Here is a 16152-nt window from a genome sequence, read left to right on the forward strand (position 1 = left end):
CGATCGGGTTGGCTGGGGTGCTGTCTGTTGCTGACGATCGGGTTGGCTGGGGTGCAGCTGTCTGTCATCTTCTTCGTTTTCCCGTCAAGATGGCGGCTGGCTTGACGCTGCTTTTGTCTCCCATCAACTCTGAACTACCATTTGCTTTGCTGCGAGTTAGGGTAGGGGGATCGTGCGTGAGTCACAGCAAACTCACGCTACCCGGATTATTCTCCATCATCTGTCCAAGGGCGTACATTTAACCTCGGATGGTAGCTCAGGGTGATGACGAAAGAAAAAACTCAGGGGTGAAGTTTAGACGACAGCAGCCATATTTATTGTTGATGGTTGAAATGAGTCGAAAGGGTACATGTTAATAAGAACGTGACAGAACGCAAACCGGGACCGAGTGGCCAATGTTCCCGGGTTGGGAGAACCGTTCTGTCCTTACCTTCTGGCTGTCTCCAGGCTGTCTCCCTGACTGATGTTGTTGTTGCATTAGGTGTTTAAGAGGTCGCCTTCTGCCTAGGCAATTTCGGCTGACCTGTCCCTCTTTGGGACTCCTGTGTGTGAGAAGGGTTCACATATCTATTGTGATTTCGGTGTTTACATAATTTCTGTTTTTGCATTGATATGATTTCTATTTTCTTATATTGATATGATTTCATTTTTATCCTTGGCTGCTCTGTTTATATACGTTCGAGCAGCTGTCCATCTCTCAGAAATAGAGTTAGTTTGGCCTTCGCTATTGCATCTCTTGGCTTTAGGAGATCTATGACAGATAGCGGATCTAACTGCAATTCTTGTTTTAACCTAGCCCGGGCTGGGGCATGGTCTTGACATTCTAGTAACAGGTGGTCAATGGTTTCAGCCTGATTGCAAGATGAACAAACCTTGTCATAGTGCTTTTTGTGACCAAGTCTGAGGCGTGAGATAGCAGTTTCAATTTTCCTTTCATTTGAGTATGAGTTTGGCTTTTGTTGGACCTTGGGTTGAATTTTGTATAGCCATCTGCCGATCTTACTTGCGTCCCATTGGGCTTGCCATCTTTTTGCTATGGAGGCTTTGATTTTGCTTTTTATCTCTAGTTTACTAAAGGGAATAGGCTGTATATCCGCTTTGTCTAGAGCTAGCTTCGCCAGTGAGTCTGCTTTTTCATTTCCATGAATATCTATGTGAGAGGGGATCCAACACAGCTCCACCTGTTGCCCTTGGTCCGATAGTTTTGTATATTCGTATAGAATATTGTTGACTGTGTTTGGCCTGGAGTTTGAGTTTCTCCCACTGATGGCCTGAAGTGCACTTAGCGAGTCTGATAGGACGACTGCCTTTGCTTCCGGGAGTTCCGGTATGAGTTTGAGTGCATGATGAATTGCCTCCAATTCAGCCGTGAATACTGACTGACCATCAGGCAAGCGAACTGAATGTGCTTGGGGTTTGGAGCTGTGGATATGGATCCCGTAACCAGCACTGTTGTTGATAGGATTCTTGGATCCATCAGTGTATATATGGGCCCAGCTGTCCCAGGTAGTTTGAATTTTAGTGATAGCTACTGAACGTAGTAGGGTTGGGTTTTCTCTTTTAGTGACTTCTGATGTTAAAGCAGTGTCAACTTTGGGAGTTTGTAAAGTCCAGGGAGGGTGTTACCCTTTGTAGTGACTTTCTGGAGGCTGAATGTCATCGCAATTGTGACTTCGAATGAGTTCACGTACTAATATCCCAGATGGCTTTAGTGAGGGATTTTTTCGAGCTAGGGCTTCATCTCGAGCGTTTTTGTCTTGCCATATCTTTTTAACCAAAGGGTTTGATGTTCGTCCCCAGAACGATAATATTGCCTGCTCTCTTCTTAGTTTCAATGGGAGTTCTCCCGTTTCTACTTGTAGTGCTTCTAGTGAGGTGCGTGTCGCTGCGCCTGTGGCCAGCATTAGGGCTTTGTATTGTATTCTGTCTAGGCGCCTCAAGACAGTTTTTGATGCTGAGTGAAAAGCCTCACAACCATAGTCAATTTTTGATCTGATAAGAGCTTTGTAGAGGTCCAGCTGAGTGTCCCTCGATGTGCCCCAAGATGTGCCTGAAATTGCCCGTAATACGTTCAGGTCTTTTTGACATCTGTTTTCCACATATTCTATATGCTTGCGCCAAGTGAGGTGTTGATCAAGGATAACTCCAAGAAATATTGCAGATTTTTCGAATTTGATAGGTTTGCCTTTTATGGAGACACGGGGTATCATAGCATCTTTCCCCCGGCGTTTGAATAGAACTCCAACCGTTTTTTCACTTGAAAGGGTGAATCCCCATTTATTGCACCATTGATCTACTCCGTCCAGGGCTGACTGGAGTTTTTTTCTGATTTGTGAGATATCTCTGTGCTTTACCCATATTGCTCCGTCATCAGCGAACTTAGAAGTTTGGGTAGGAGAGTTGACATGGTCAAAAAGATCATTGATCATGATATTAAACAGGGGTGGGCTTATGGTGCTGCCTTGTGGCGTGCCATTGTCCAGTGCCATAGGATCCGATCGATTGTTCCCTAGTTTAACTGATAGCGACCTGTCTTGCAGGAAGCTGTCTATGAAGTTTGCCATGTTCCCTTCAACTCCATTTTGTGATAGTTTTGAGAGGAGTCCGTCATGCCATACCATATCGAAGGCTTTGCTGAAGTCCAGAAATACTGCGGCTAGGTATTGTCTGTTTAATTGGGCTTTTTTTTATTTCATTTTCCAGTCTTAGAATGTGATCTAGACCCGAGTGTCCCTTCCTGAAGCCACTTTGGTCAGGTTTTATGTGATTGCCAGTTTCAAGATGATGCATGAGCCTTTTTGTAACCATGGCTTCCATGGCTTTGCACATGTTTGAGGTGAGTGAGATCGGTCGATAAGAGTTTGGTAGGGCTTCTTCTTTCCCTTGCTTTAGCAGCGGGATAACCGCAGCATGTTTCCATGCTTTTGGGACTTCTCTTTTGGACCATATCGTGTTATACAACTCAGTGAGTAAGCCTTTGGTTTGATCAGGTAGGTTTTTCAATATCTCGTAACTGGTTGTGTCAAGACCAGGTGCTGTGCCTTTTCTATGTTGTATCGCATCATCAAACTCTGTCACAGTAAATGGTATATTGTATACCAGATGCTTGCTTTGCGGCCGTTTTGAGATCTTAGGCATAAGCATTTTTTCCTGTTTGAATTCTTCGCTGCAATTTGTGTTGCTGCTGACAGATGAGAAGTGCTCAGCTAGAATGTTGGCCCATACAGTCCCTGACTGACCATGTCAGTCGGGTTTTGTAGAGCGAGGTATTACATAACGTGTGGCAAGGTCATTGTCCCACGTGTATGTATAGACGTAAGATCCGGCGACGTTAGGAGGTGTTAATTGAAATTTATAGATAGCCCTGGAGATTAAGGGTCCTGCCCGGAGGGGCTTATGATAAGAGGGGATACGTCGAATGTTTGCTGAATATATTAAACAGACAAAGGGCATAGAATTCGGTGCACTTGGAAACATATTGAACCAGTTAGGTATTTAGATAAATGAAATGTAACATAAAAGTATTGAAATGGTTTGCACTATTCTAATTAAAAGTATTGAAATGGTTTGCACTATAACAATACCCCTAAACGTCGTGGAGCTTTTGTCCTCAAAAGCTTTTTAAAAATAATGACAATATGGAGTACAAGTCACTACTTATTCACTATTTCCCGCAATGTCACTGAAAATATAATTCTCGGACACACACTTCGACAACGGATGCACATCGAACATGTCAAAAAGCAAAACAAAGACGTTTCAAGCAAATCTTTAAATATATTATACAAAGGGATAAATAAAATCATTTGGATAACAAATGGTTTCTAATGACCACTTTAAGATATATTTTTGTTGATTTTATTTATCCATTATAAACCATTTGTTATCCAATGAAATCTTATGTTATAGCTGCGAAAAGACTCCAGGCAATGTAACGTGCGTATAGATGAAAAAACAAGCTTTCTAGCGATGTGTCATATATCAGTCTTCGACGAACGTGTTATTCATACGAAGCTTTCGAAAACGGAGGTATTTCTTCATGTTACTGAGCGGACAGCTGCTGTTATCTGGAAATGAGTGAAAACAGATACTATTCATAATTCTTTTTAAAACAATTTTCCAATTACGTAAACAATGAAAATCAAAAGGAAATGATAAGTAGATCTTTTGAAATCTTATATTTGCCCCAAATCGTCAGATTTTCGCTTCCTTGGTCCTTAATTTGGACGTTATGAATATGTTAGCTCACATTGTTTTAATTTACAACGAACTTAATTAAGTTGTCAATGCATTTTTTAAATAATGTGATAAACATAACTATCATATTTATAAACACTAGGATTAGACCTTTCAAATGGTGTATAACATTGCTGTTGCTATAATTGTTTTTAATTGTTTTTTTTGCCTTTATACCTGAAAATGGCAAATCATTAGTTACTGGACACTGGTACATTTAGTATTTACTCCTACCATCTAGTCAAAACTCACAAATATGTAGGACTGTTACTTTTGTGTTTGCTAGCCATTACATGGAAATGGCAGATGATTCATTAAATTAAATTACTCATTACAGTATATATTTTATGACTTCTGAACATTCATTCACTTTCATTTAATTTTTCATTTTAATAAACTAAATTTATCTCTTGTCACTATGTGTATCGTAGCATATCAAGATACGTATCGAATCGTGATGTAAGTATCGAGATACGTATCGTATCGTGACCTAGATGTATCGTTGCAGCCCTAGTCCTAATGGGTTTCGAAAAGGCGGTAACCGTCTGACATCCCTGCACCACTTCGGGTTTTTTCCGACCTCAAGCGGTGATATAAATGAAATACTGTAAAAACGAAGTTAAACCCATTTTAACCAATTAATCTTGCAATTATATTGTATGTTCTATTTAGAATGAAATCAGATAATTGTCCTAGATTGGAATATGTAGCATTAATGGGGGCTAGCTCAAAATCAACGTCATGAAAGCGAAAGTGGCTGTCTGATTGCCACACTAAGGTTTTTAACATGCATGGCTATAGACCGAGTGTGTTTGGGGATGGTAAATATCCTGTATTGGGAATAAACACTGCAATTAGCGGGCCTTGGCCCACAAGTGTGACAACCTCTTTATCATATAATGTCATTATCAATTCTGTGCTCGAAAAAACTATTCCCATCTCTCAAAAACATAACCTGAACATCGCAAGTTTACCTGGAATGTCCGCATTAATATATACTGAACCGCAAAAGAAACGTCATCCAAAGTAACGTTGCATGAAAAGTTGTCATTCAAATATCTGGGTAATTTTTGTCAAAGATTCTAAAATTTAACATTACCTTGTCCGGTAAAATGATTTTTGATGATAAAAACACAAAGCAAATGACAATAAAACCGATCGCCCAAACGCATCACGGCAATGGCCATGGTAACCCGATGCACGCGAGTTCCATGCAAATTGAAATGCACATGCGTTCCCCCATTTCTTGCCCTATAAAAATTCACCCAGATTGGATAACATTCATTCATTATTGAATTGGTACCACATGCCAAGATTGACAAGAAATCAGCGACACCAAGCCCTTGGACGATTGAAGCTGAACACACCGACCGTCAAGTGGCCAATGCATTTCAAGTCCATATAAGGACCATATACAGGCTCCAGCAACGGTACAAGACCACCAACACTGCAGATGACCGACCACGTAGTGGAAGACCAAGGGTCACCCCCCAACGTCAGGATCGACAGATTGTGCGACAGCATCTTCAAGATCGCTTTGTTACTGCTGCGGAAACTGCTCGACAGACCATGGGGACACACCAGCGACACAATAGTGCAAACACCGTGCGTCGACGATTGACGAACATACACCTCCACTGTCACAGGCCGCACCGAGGACCCATTCTGACACCACGTCATCGCCGGGACCGTCTTCAGTGGGCAACACATCATCAGCATTGGCGCCACCAGCAGAGGAGAAGAGTGAGACGAGAGCTATATCTCAACAGCAGATGGCAGAGAGAGAGAGAGAGAGAGAGAGAGAGAGAGAGAGAGAGAGAGAGAGAGAGAGAGAGAGAGAGAGAGAGAGAGAGAGAGAGAGAGAGAGAGAGAGAGAGAGAGTCTGGCGACGCCGCGGGGGAACGTTATTTGGATGCTTGTGTTGTTGAGACTCGTGGGATGGTCCGAGCATCATGGTGTGGGGTGGAATTGCTCTTGCACAGGGCCCTGTGATCTTCCAGAACATCGGTCCAGGGAGAGTCAATGGTGTCACAGCAGCTCGGTACATTGATCAAGTCTTGAGACCACACGCCATACCTCATTTGGCACTTCGTCGCAACCACGAGTTTCAGTATGATAACGCCCGTGCCCACACTGCGAGAACAGCAAATGACTTCCTTCAGCAGAATGGCATCAGAACCATGCAGTGGCCTGCCCTCAGTCCCGATTTAAATTCCATTGAGCACCTGTGGGACGGCCGACCAGTGACAACAGTCAATATAGTTCCAACTGTAACACGTTTCTTATACAGTGGCGTAATTACATATCGGCAAAAGCAACAATTGCCTCACAAATTGATTCTACTTGCCTTACAAGTTACAAGTTACAAAAAAGTGCAAAGGTTAATGTGACAAACAAATGTACAGTGAAAGAGAAACATATATTTTGCCCCACTCTATGATACTGACATAAAATTTGACATTATCTTCTAAAATGGTTCTCAATCGGTCACAGGCGACTGCCTACATTTTTGCCAGGGCAGACTTTTTTAAATTCTTCGGTAAGGACAAAGTGAGCGATGCTGTTTCAGGTCATTGTCTTCACCGTCCTTGCAAGGTTTCATGTTCGCAGCTGCAGAACTATTAAAGAAAAAGTCTACCTTAATCTTTTCGGGCCTGGTCAAAGTGTAACCATAAAACCGGTCAAACTTCAAGACACAGAAGAACTAAATATAGATCATTAGTCCCACTATATACTTCGCATATACCGAATAGTACTTGTACAACTGAACCTGTGATGGATATAAACTGTGACAATGAAGACTTCTTGGTTTTACATAAAGACTTTAACAATAATATATCGTAACTTTTTAGGGTGAATACCAATTTTACGGCTCAATTTAAAATGTATCATTTTTAAGTTAAAACTTTGATGATCCCGACATTATAAAAGGTCAAGAATTGCTGAAAGATGTATTATAAACCTACCGCCACCTTTGCCTATTGTATTGCAGGTGACTCCCTATGTCATATTAACCTTGTGAGAGGTAGTGCTTTCAATTGTGACCTGCTCAGAGGTTTTACGTTTGAATTGTAAGACGCCGGTTTAGAATCGTAGTTGTATAATTTACTTTTTGATATGAATGTATTGTTAATTTTTAATTGGTTAAAAGTCACCATTGCAGTTCACATGAAAATTCTTTGACGTGAATCGAACCTTTACAACCTTACACATTGACCATGCGATTTCGTATTTTTGTGGTCTCATATGGCAAGTTGTAATTGCGCGATTGCTAGATTTTACCTCGTTTCCAAATGGCGCACCCTCGAGTTCTCGGAGAATGTGAGAATACGAGATTGCGAGAAATTGGCCAAATATTGCTTTCTAACGATCTCGCATTCTCGCACTTATTCGGGTTGTTTTGAAATATTGAGACAATAACGATACATACTCATGGCTTATGTCATGTGACACTGTTTTAAGGTGCGATGCGTTATGCATACAGCATTAACTACACTTTCTAGTAATGTATATACCCGTGAAGATCCGGTTTAGAATTGGTCTTCAGCAACCCATGCTTGTCGTAAGAGGCGACTAAACGGGATCGGGTGGTCAGGCTGCTGACTTGGTTGATGCATGTCATCGTATCCCAACTGCGTAGATCGATGGTCATTAGGGCTGCAACGATACATCTAGGTCACGATACGATACGTATCTCGATACTTACATCACGATTCGATACGTATCTTGATATGCTACGATACACATAGTGACAAGAGATAAATTTAGTTTATTAAAATGAAAAATTAAATGAAAGTGAATGAATGTTCAGAAGTCATAAAATATATACTGTAATGAGTAATTTAATTTAATGAATCATCTGCCATTTCCATGTAATGGCTAGCAAACACAAAAGTAACAGTCCTACATATTTGTGAGTTTTGACTAGATGGTAGGAGTAAATACTAAATGTACCAGTGTCCAGTAACTAATGATTTGCCATTTTCAGGTATAAAGGCAAAAAAACAATTAAAAACAATTATAGCAACAGCAATGTTATACACCATTTGAAAGGTCTAATCCTAGTGTTTATAAATATGATAGTTATGTTTATCACATTATTTAAAAAATGCATTGACAACTTAATTAAATTCGTTGTAAATTAAAACAATGTGAGCTAACATATTCATAACGTCCAAATTAAGGACCATGGAAGCGAAAATCTGACGATTTGGGGCAAATATAAGATTTCAAAAGATCTACTTATCATTTCCTTTTGATTTTCATTGTTTACGTAATTGGAAAATTGTTTTAAAAAGAATTATGAATAGTATCTGTTTTCACTCATTTCCAGATAACAGCAGCTGTCCGCTCAGTAACATGAAGAAATACCTCCGTTTTCGAAAGCTTCGTATGAATAACACGTTCATCGAAGACTGATATATGACACATCGCTAGAAAGCTTGTTTTTTCATCTATACGCACGTTACATTGCCTGGAGTCTTTTCGCAGCTATAACATAAGATTTCATTGGATAACAAATGGTTTCTAATGACGCGTTCTTGCCGAATTCTTCTACAAGGTTCATGATTAGTGACCTGAGGCAGGCAATCAAATTACAAATCCTCGTGTACGATGAATTTCAGATTTTTACGAAATATTTTGGTTAAATCGTGTTATTCTGAACCTTTTAAGCAGGAAATCGCGATCTATATTAAAAATATGAAGCTTCGTGGATGATCAGGTTAGGTTACAAGCTGTGACGCAGATTTTTCATGCATATATTTTGGCATAGAACATCGTGTCCGAGCCGAGAATTCGAGGCGCCGAAAGCCGATATGTCATTTGACTAACATTACACGCGATCGCATGAAAAGATGGAAATAATAACTTAGCTGTAAGTTTGACCACTTTAAGATATATTTTTGTTGATTTTATTTATCCCTTTGTATAATATATTTAAAGATTTGCTTGAAACGTCTTTTTTTGCTCTTTGACATGTTCGATGTGCACCCGTTGTCGAAGTGTGAGTCCGAGAATTATATTTTCAATGACATTGCGGGAAATAGTGAATAACTTTTTAATCTATCGATAAAAAAAAGATAATTTGAAATAGAATACGTACTTCAGACATTGTGAGATGTGATAGATTTAATAAATTAATGGTATGACAGGTAGGTTCTTAAAACTATATACTGTTTTGATGTGACTGAGGCTTGGCCGGTTAACCGGCCTACGGACTCTGGAGACTCGATGCTCTTTACCGGCCTACGGTGTTGAAAGAGTTTAAAAACATTTAAAACGTATCTGTGATAAAAGTTTATTTACAAACAAACAAAAATACATTCGTATGTACGTCTTTGAAAAAACGTATCGTGAAACATCGAGATACAGCACCTCACAAATCGCACACCGTATCGTAAGGAGTGAATCGCGATGCATCGGTGTCCCGGGATATCGTTTCAGCCCTAATGGTCATGATGTTAATCACTGGACTGTCTGGTCCAGACTATAATTTACAGATCGCCGTCAAATAGCTGGAAACAAACAAACAAACAAACGAATGTATTCACTGACAGAACCAAAAACGTTTAGTAAAACATTAATATTTGAGCATACACTGCATCATAATATATGACAGTGCAATATTCATTTTCTAAGTTTGCCACGTCATTTTGCAGACCCTGTCGCAGAAAACTCAGAACTGGAATCAACCGGAAAGTGCTCATTCCGTTGATCAGGAAAATGTGTGTTCACTTTCTAGAGTGTGGTCATTGCATGACACTTTATGCACCACGATAAACTGAAAACCAATGCAAAATTGCACAACTAAACATGGGCCACATGAAATGACGGAAAATCAGCGTGATGAAGCAATAGGTAAACCAGCGGTTGGGCATAGTGCACGAGAGGCATCCCCCCATTCCAGTCTGCATTACTGTACCATATTACGTTTAAGACGACGTGTGCAGCAAACAGGACAAGTTCGGGGTAGACCACGTTCGGGTTGGTCGCGTGCGAACACCCAAAGGGAGGTATTTGTCACCACTCGCCTCTTTGAGTAACCTGCAAGAAGACTCGTCCCCCTATCGATTAATGTTATGCGCGAAAATACGACAAACCAATCAGAATGCGCGTATGACTTCACGTACTTCGGTCAAAGAATCCTGCAGCAAAAATTTTTGATTTTACACGTCTTGCATCTAAACCCCCCGGATACTGATAAAGTGTTCAATCGCAACGACTTGACAATTCTTGTAACTATGCCCGTTTGCACTTAGACGGAACCCACGAGAGGGGCATGATTCACTATTCGTCTTGTCCCGGAATAACACGAGTTGGTCACGAATGAAAGGGAGCATCGCGACTTTGTGATGTCATCGCGACGTCATAGGCTTGCTAACGCACCACGTTTAGCAAGAGACTCACAGCAAGCCATATGCCCCACAGTTCACCCTCAAACTGTCTTCACGCCCGACGTCCAGTGACTGATGTGCCGTTAACTCTACGTCATATTGCTGAACGACTTGCATGGGCACGAATTCATCAACGATGGCATTTTGTCCAGTGGAACCAGACGTTATTCACAGATGAATCGCAGTTTACCGAAGGAAAACACTGTGTACGGCGTAGGCGTTGGAAAGGTATGACGCCGATAACGTCGTACAGCAAGATCGATACGGTGGTGGAAGCGTTATGGTATGGGCGAAGATTTATGGTACTGGGAAAGCTATGTTAAGCTAAAGTTAATGGGAATCTCAGTGCTCAGCGTTATTGTGACAACAGTGTCAGACCAGTGATCATTCCATTCAGTCAGCAACAGCGTGCGTTGTTTTTTGTTCCAACAAGATAATGCCTGGCCCCGTACAACTCTTTTAACCCGTGATCTCCTTCAGAAAACCCACAGGCAAGCAAGATCTCCGGACCTTTCTCCGATAGAGTAAGCATGGGGTATCTTTGGGAGGAGAGTAAGGGGACGTCATCCGTATATTTGCAGTGTGCGTGACCTTGAACGTTCCCTCGTTGAAGAATGGACCAACATTTATTTACCATTCCAGACATCAACACACGTCAGAAGCATGAAACGTGGCTATACACCTGTGGTTCAGGCTAATGGTGCCTTCACAAGGTATTGACATTATGCTGCATCCACCCCCCCCTCGTGACAAATGAATTCCCAAGACTGTGATAATGACACATCACCGTATAGGGGATAGAGGTTGCTTTTGTTTTGTGTTGGTCGATTCCGATGCAATATACACATAAATACAGCACTAAGCAAGACAGGTTCTACTTCGGATATGATGCTGCACTAAAACAATCTGGTCAAAGTCCGGGTTCGATGGAATGCTCATATTTATACGACAGCGTCCTTTTAGTGTACTGTATGTATTTTCAAAATTTAAAATGATTCTTTTGAGTATCTTGATTAAATATTCTGAGAAATTATTTTATTGTGAATATTATTTGACGGACAAAGGGTTTGCCGTCGTGTTTTCTTCATGTCACTCTGGGCAGTATCATTCATATAGCCCAAGGTTTATATAGACTTTTGTTTTGCATTAAGCCAGTCCAACCAATCATTTTAACAGCATTTGGGCAATACCAATTACAGTTTCATTGCGAACACTTTCTATCTTTGTCCCTAATGTTTTCTCACATATTTGTTTACTTATTGTGTCGTCTGTAGTCAAATTCGTAACAGGAATATTCATGAATCTAAGCAAGTTACGCCTGATGTACTGTTCCAAGAAATCAAGCATGTTTTATTCATGGCCCAAACCACCCTTCGAGGCCTCAGTCGTCGCCATTTTAGTTTGTCGGATGTTTTTACCAGTTTCTTCTGTTCATCGATCATTGAAACAAGACAGCCTGCTGTTTTTCTTACCACTTCTGTTACACAGTTTTGAATTGTAACTTGCATTCGACTAATGAACAAGTCTGACAGAGCACACACACACACACACACACACACACATACACACACACACACATAAACACACGGCGCAGGCACGCACGCAGGCATGCACATTGTTTCATCCAGTTGAAACCTGAACAGTAACTTGGGAACTGAATGGGCTCCGTGATGAATGTTTGCTTCAGTGAGACTAGACTGGACATTGGCACTTACATGCGACGAATAGGTACGAGATAAACATTGGGCACATCGGCTTTCACGTTCATAGCTCCATAAACATAAAAATATATAAATTGAGCCTTAGGTTTTATACACACAAAACACCACTGATGCCATAACACTCCCAATACGTAAGAATATCTGAGGGGGTCCCAGAAGCAGCTGTAAAATCTATTCCTGACATTACTGAATGAGTCGAAGTCGCCTTCACCAGCATTCCATCAATATCGCGCCAGCTATAAACTCCTGCTTCGTTTGCCAACGCCCCACATAAAAAAGAATAACTGACTAATATCTGGTTCACAAGCCCTCAATATTCTCGAATTATGTGCTAAAATGTTTGTATTTTAAGTCCCCTGTCCGTTTTCCAAACATCTGTGTCAGCTCTTGCAAGCTAATATAAATATGTGCCATTGTCTTTAATTTGGCTGAATTTCTATTCCATTAATTTATTCTGTCTATAGACCTAAGGTTACATAATGCTCATACATATGGCGTATAAGGAGGCAATTCAAAACCGTAATTTCGAACATTGCTGTTGGTCGTTTGTTCCACGGCAGTTGGCTCTTTGGAAACAGGGTCAACTCAACGCTAAAGTGATCGCCATGCGAACGTTACTCACAGCACTAGTATCTGTGGGAAGCTAGATTGACTGCATGGATACCCCGAATGTGCCGTCCATAGAACACAAGTGTTCACCAATACCGCAACATTACCTTACTTGCTGAGAGACTATATAAACACCTTCTTCGTGTAACAGAGGTATCAGGTTCAAATGTTTGTTTGTTTTAAACTTTTGACGCCTATTTCATACAGTAGCTCAACCTGAATCAAACGGGCGTCGTCTAATATAAACACCCAACATGAGACTGCATACAAAATATTAATTTACCGACAATATCTCCAAAGCATTGCAGCCGTCTCGCAGACCATATTACGCAACAACCTCCTATCAGTAGGTGGATGCAGGGCGGGCACAGTGGCCCAAAGCGCAGATATTCGCTATGCTGAGTTACGTCCCATAGATGAGCCAGTATGCGCTGATCGAATCCCAGATTGGCCGTGATATTGGTCCCTTAAATGTTACTCAAAGCACATACTCCAACTACCAAATGATGAATACACCGAAAATATTACATCAACGATCTAAGGCTAGGGTCACGAGTTACATAATGCTTATGAAAGATCTTTTAAACCTAACTTATTTAAGATACATATTTAAGGACTAATCAATGTTAAGAGTGCCTGTTAAGAATGCTTGCTTTAATCCTTCGCAAGGGGACGTTACTCCATCTTGTTAAAATAGTGGAAGTGTTTGAGCATTTTTAAGATAGTATTTGTTTTGGGAAAATAGAGTAATTATACATGCATTTCAAAAGGTACAGCAACCCATAGTGTTCATATGGTGACTCTCACACTAACAGTGAATTCAAAATTAACACTGACCGTAACCAGTGCCAATATATTCTTAGACACCTGTATCCCCAAAGTTCTTTTGAAAACCCTTTAAATTCATGTCATTTGATGTTTCATCATTTGAAGATAAACTTGCTCCCGATTAACCTTTTCCTAATCCGTATTCTCTGTACACAAACTGAAAATGGTCATTGTCTTTCATTCGTGTATTGTGTTCATTTCTGATAGAATATCCATAGACTTTGCAGAAAGCATGAAAAGTGGAATAACATACCCCGCGAAAAGAAATGTTGTCAAAGGATTTAAGGATTCGATTATGTAATAATTTTTATCGAGGCCTCTTTGAAGCTTTGTTAAACTCGTAATACCATGAATATCAAGCCGTCACTTTAGAATGGTAGAGATAAATGATTTAAGTATATTTTATGGAAAACATTTTGCCATTAGCTTCAACAAAAAGCGGTGTTTGTACGACGCTGAAGCGGTCCCTCTTTCCAAAACTCAGTTTGCATGTTGCGAAAAGCAAAAAGAGAGAAAGTTCCAACAAAGATATTTTCCCCAAAGGTTTCAACCTCTACGTGACCTTACCGTCGGACCGATTTCCGCCCATATTCACTAAGCTCGCAACCTTGGTGTAAGAGATGACATATGCCAAGTTTCCTGAAATTTGAAATAACGGTTTACTCCGAAAGTTGGTAACGACGTTTTCAAAAGTTTCAATTTCTGCTTGACCTTGATCGTTGGACCGATTTCCGTCAAAAGTCACTCGACACGCAACCTTTGTATGGGCATGATAGATACCATGTTTCGTGAAATTTGAAAGAACGCTTTACTCGGAAAGTTGGTTGCCATGTTTTGAGCACATGAGTGACATTTCAATGACCTTGACCTCAACATAACATGCGTCACAAACAATATGCGTCGGTGGTAGATAAATCCTGACAAAAAAACGTGCTTAAGATTGATAAGGTATGTTTTAAGAATATTATCCGCCCATTACACAAAACTAACAGCTGCAACAGCAACTGCGCGATTTACGCACAGAATCAACTCTTAGCTTTCACTAGTTAACACTAGTTGTTGCAATATCAACCGCTAGAGTTCAGTGACATTAACAGTTGCGGATGCAACGTTTGCGTTCACGTGTTTACAGTAGAAGTTGCAGTTGCAACCGTTAGTGTTCATATGTTACCCTGAGGGTTAGGTGAACACTAGGGGTTGTCACAGGGCGCTTCTTTTGTATATTCATTGATTTAAAAAAGCCTTTGACGATGTGGACAGAAAACAAGAACGTTCGTTGATTACAAAAAAGGTTGCTACGGTAAATTGTCAGTAGTTTGAACATGTACAAAACTGTTAAAGCCTGTACCAAAACAGATCTGGGAAGGAGTGAGTGAGTATTTCCAGGGGAGTCAAGGTCTCATACACTTCCTATTTCACATAAATGAACTTGTGACCGATATATTATAGGCACGAGCGGAGTGTTTCTTTCTCAGGAAATCATAGACATCACGTTGTTACAATTTGCCATGACGTTGCTATGCTCTCCTACTTTGTTGGAGACATGAATAATAAACAATGTTTTACAACTGTTTTGTACATAAATGGGGTTTAGAAATAAATATTGATAACACAAATATTATGGTATTTAGAAATGGGGGCATTAGTACAAAGTATAAGAAATGGACTTACAGTAATACTGCCTTAAAGGTTTTTACATGTTGTTATGAGAATTTATGGTTGTTGGTCTGCTCCTGATTAATCTGGTCCCTGGCTAACACACAACAAACTCTACAAGCTCTGTGCTAATTGACAAATTATTCAGGCGAACATTTATATATAATTTGCCACGGCCTCGAATATGTTTGACTGTAAATTGCGCTTATTCTCGTATATGGGTCCGACATTTCGCGACATCATGGATCCTCGAAAAATACCATACTATGTATTTCAAGGGTTATTTAGGTGTTGGAGAATACGCTTTTAAATAAGGCTTACTTGATGAAACTTTTCCTTTATGTATGCTCTCCAAAAGAAAAAGGTAAGTCATGAAAAAGGATAGTCAGGAATAGAACGGTTTGGGAACTAAACCCTAACGCACCAACACACGCGAAACATAGCACATGCATCTGGATATTGACACTTCAGTGAAAGATCGTCAAATCGCTCTGAGCCGTTAGTATTGTTTATTTCATTATCCATAGTAACAGGTAAGTACTCTATTGTTGTCTTAATACAGTATTTGTGATCTGATTGGGAATGCGTCGTCTACAATGTAAGGGGGTTCAAAGGTTTTGGATGTGTTAATGTACAGAAAATACTGACGTTCCCCCAATGTTTATTATAGTTTTGGGTGACCCTTCCCATGTCCTTGTACATTTATT

Source organism: Haliotis cracherodii, unplaced genomic scaffold (assembly GCF_022045235.1).
Source record: "Haliotis cracherodii isolate W230 unplaced genomic scaffold, xgHalCrac1.p SCAF_19, whole genome shotgun sequence".
NCBI lineage: Eukaryota > Metazoa > Mollusca > Gastropoda > Lepetellida > Haliotidae > Haliotis > Haliotis cracherodii.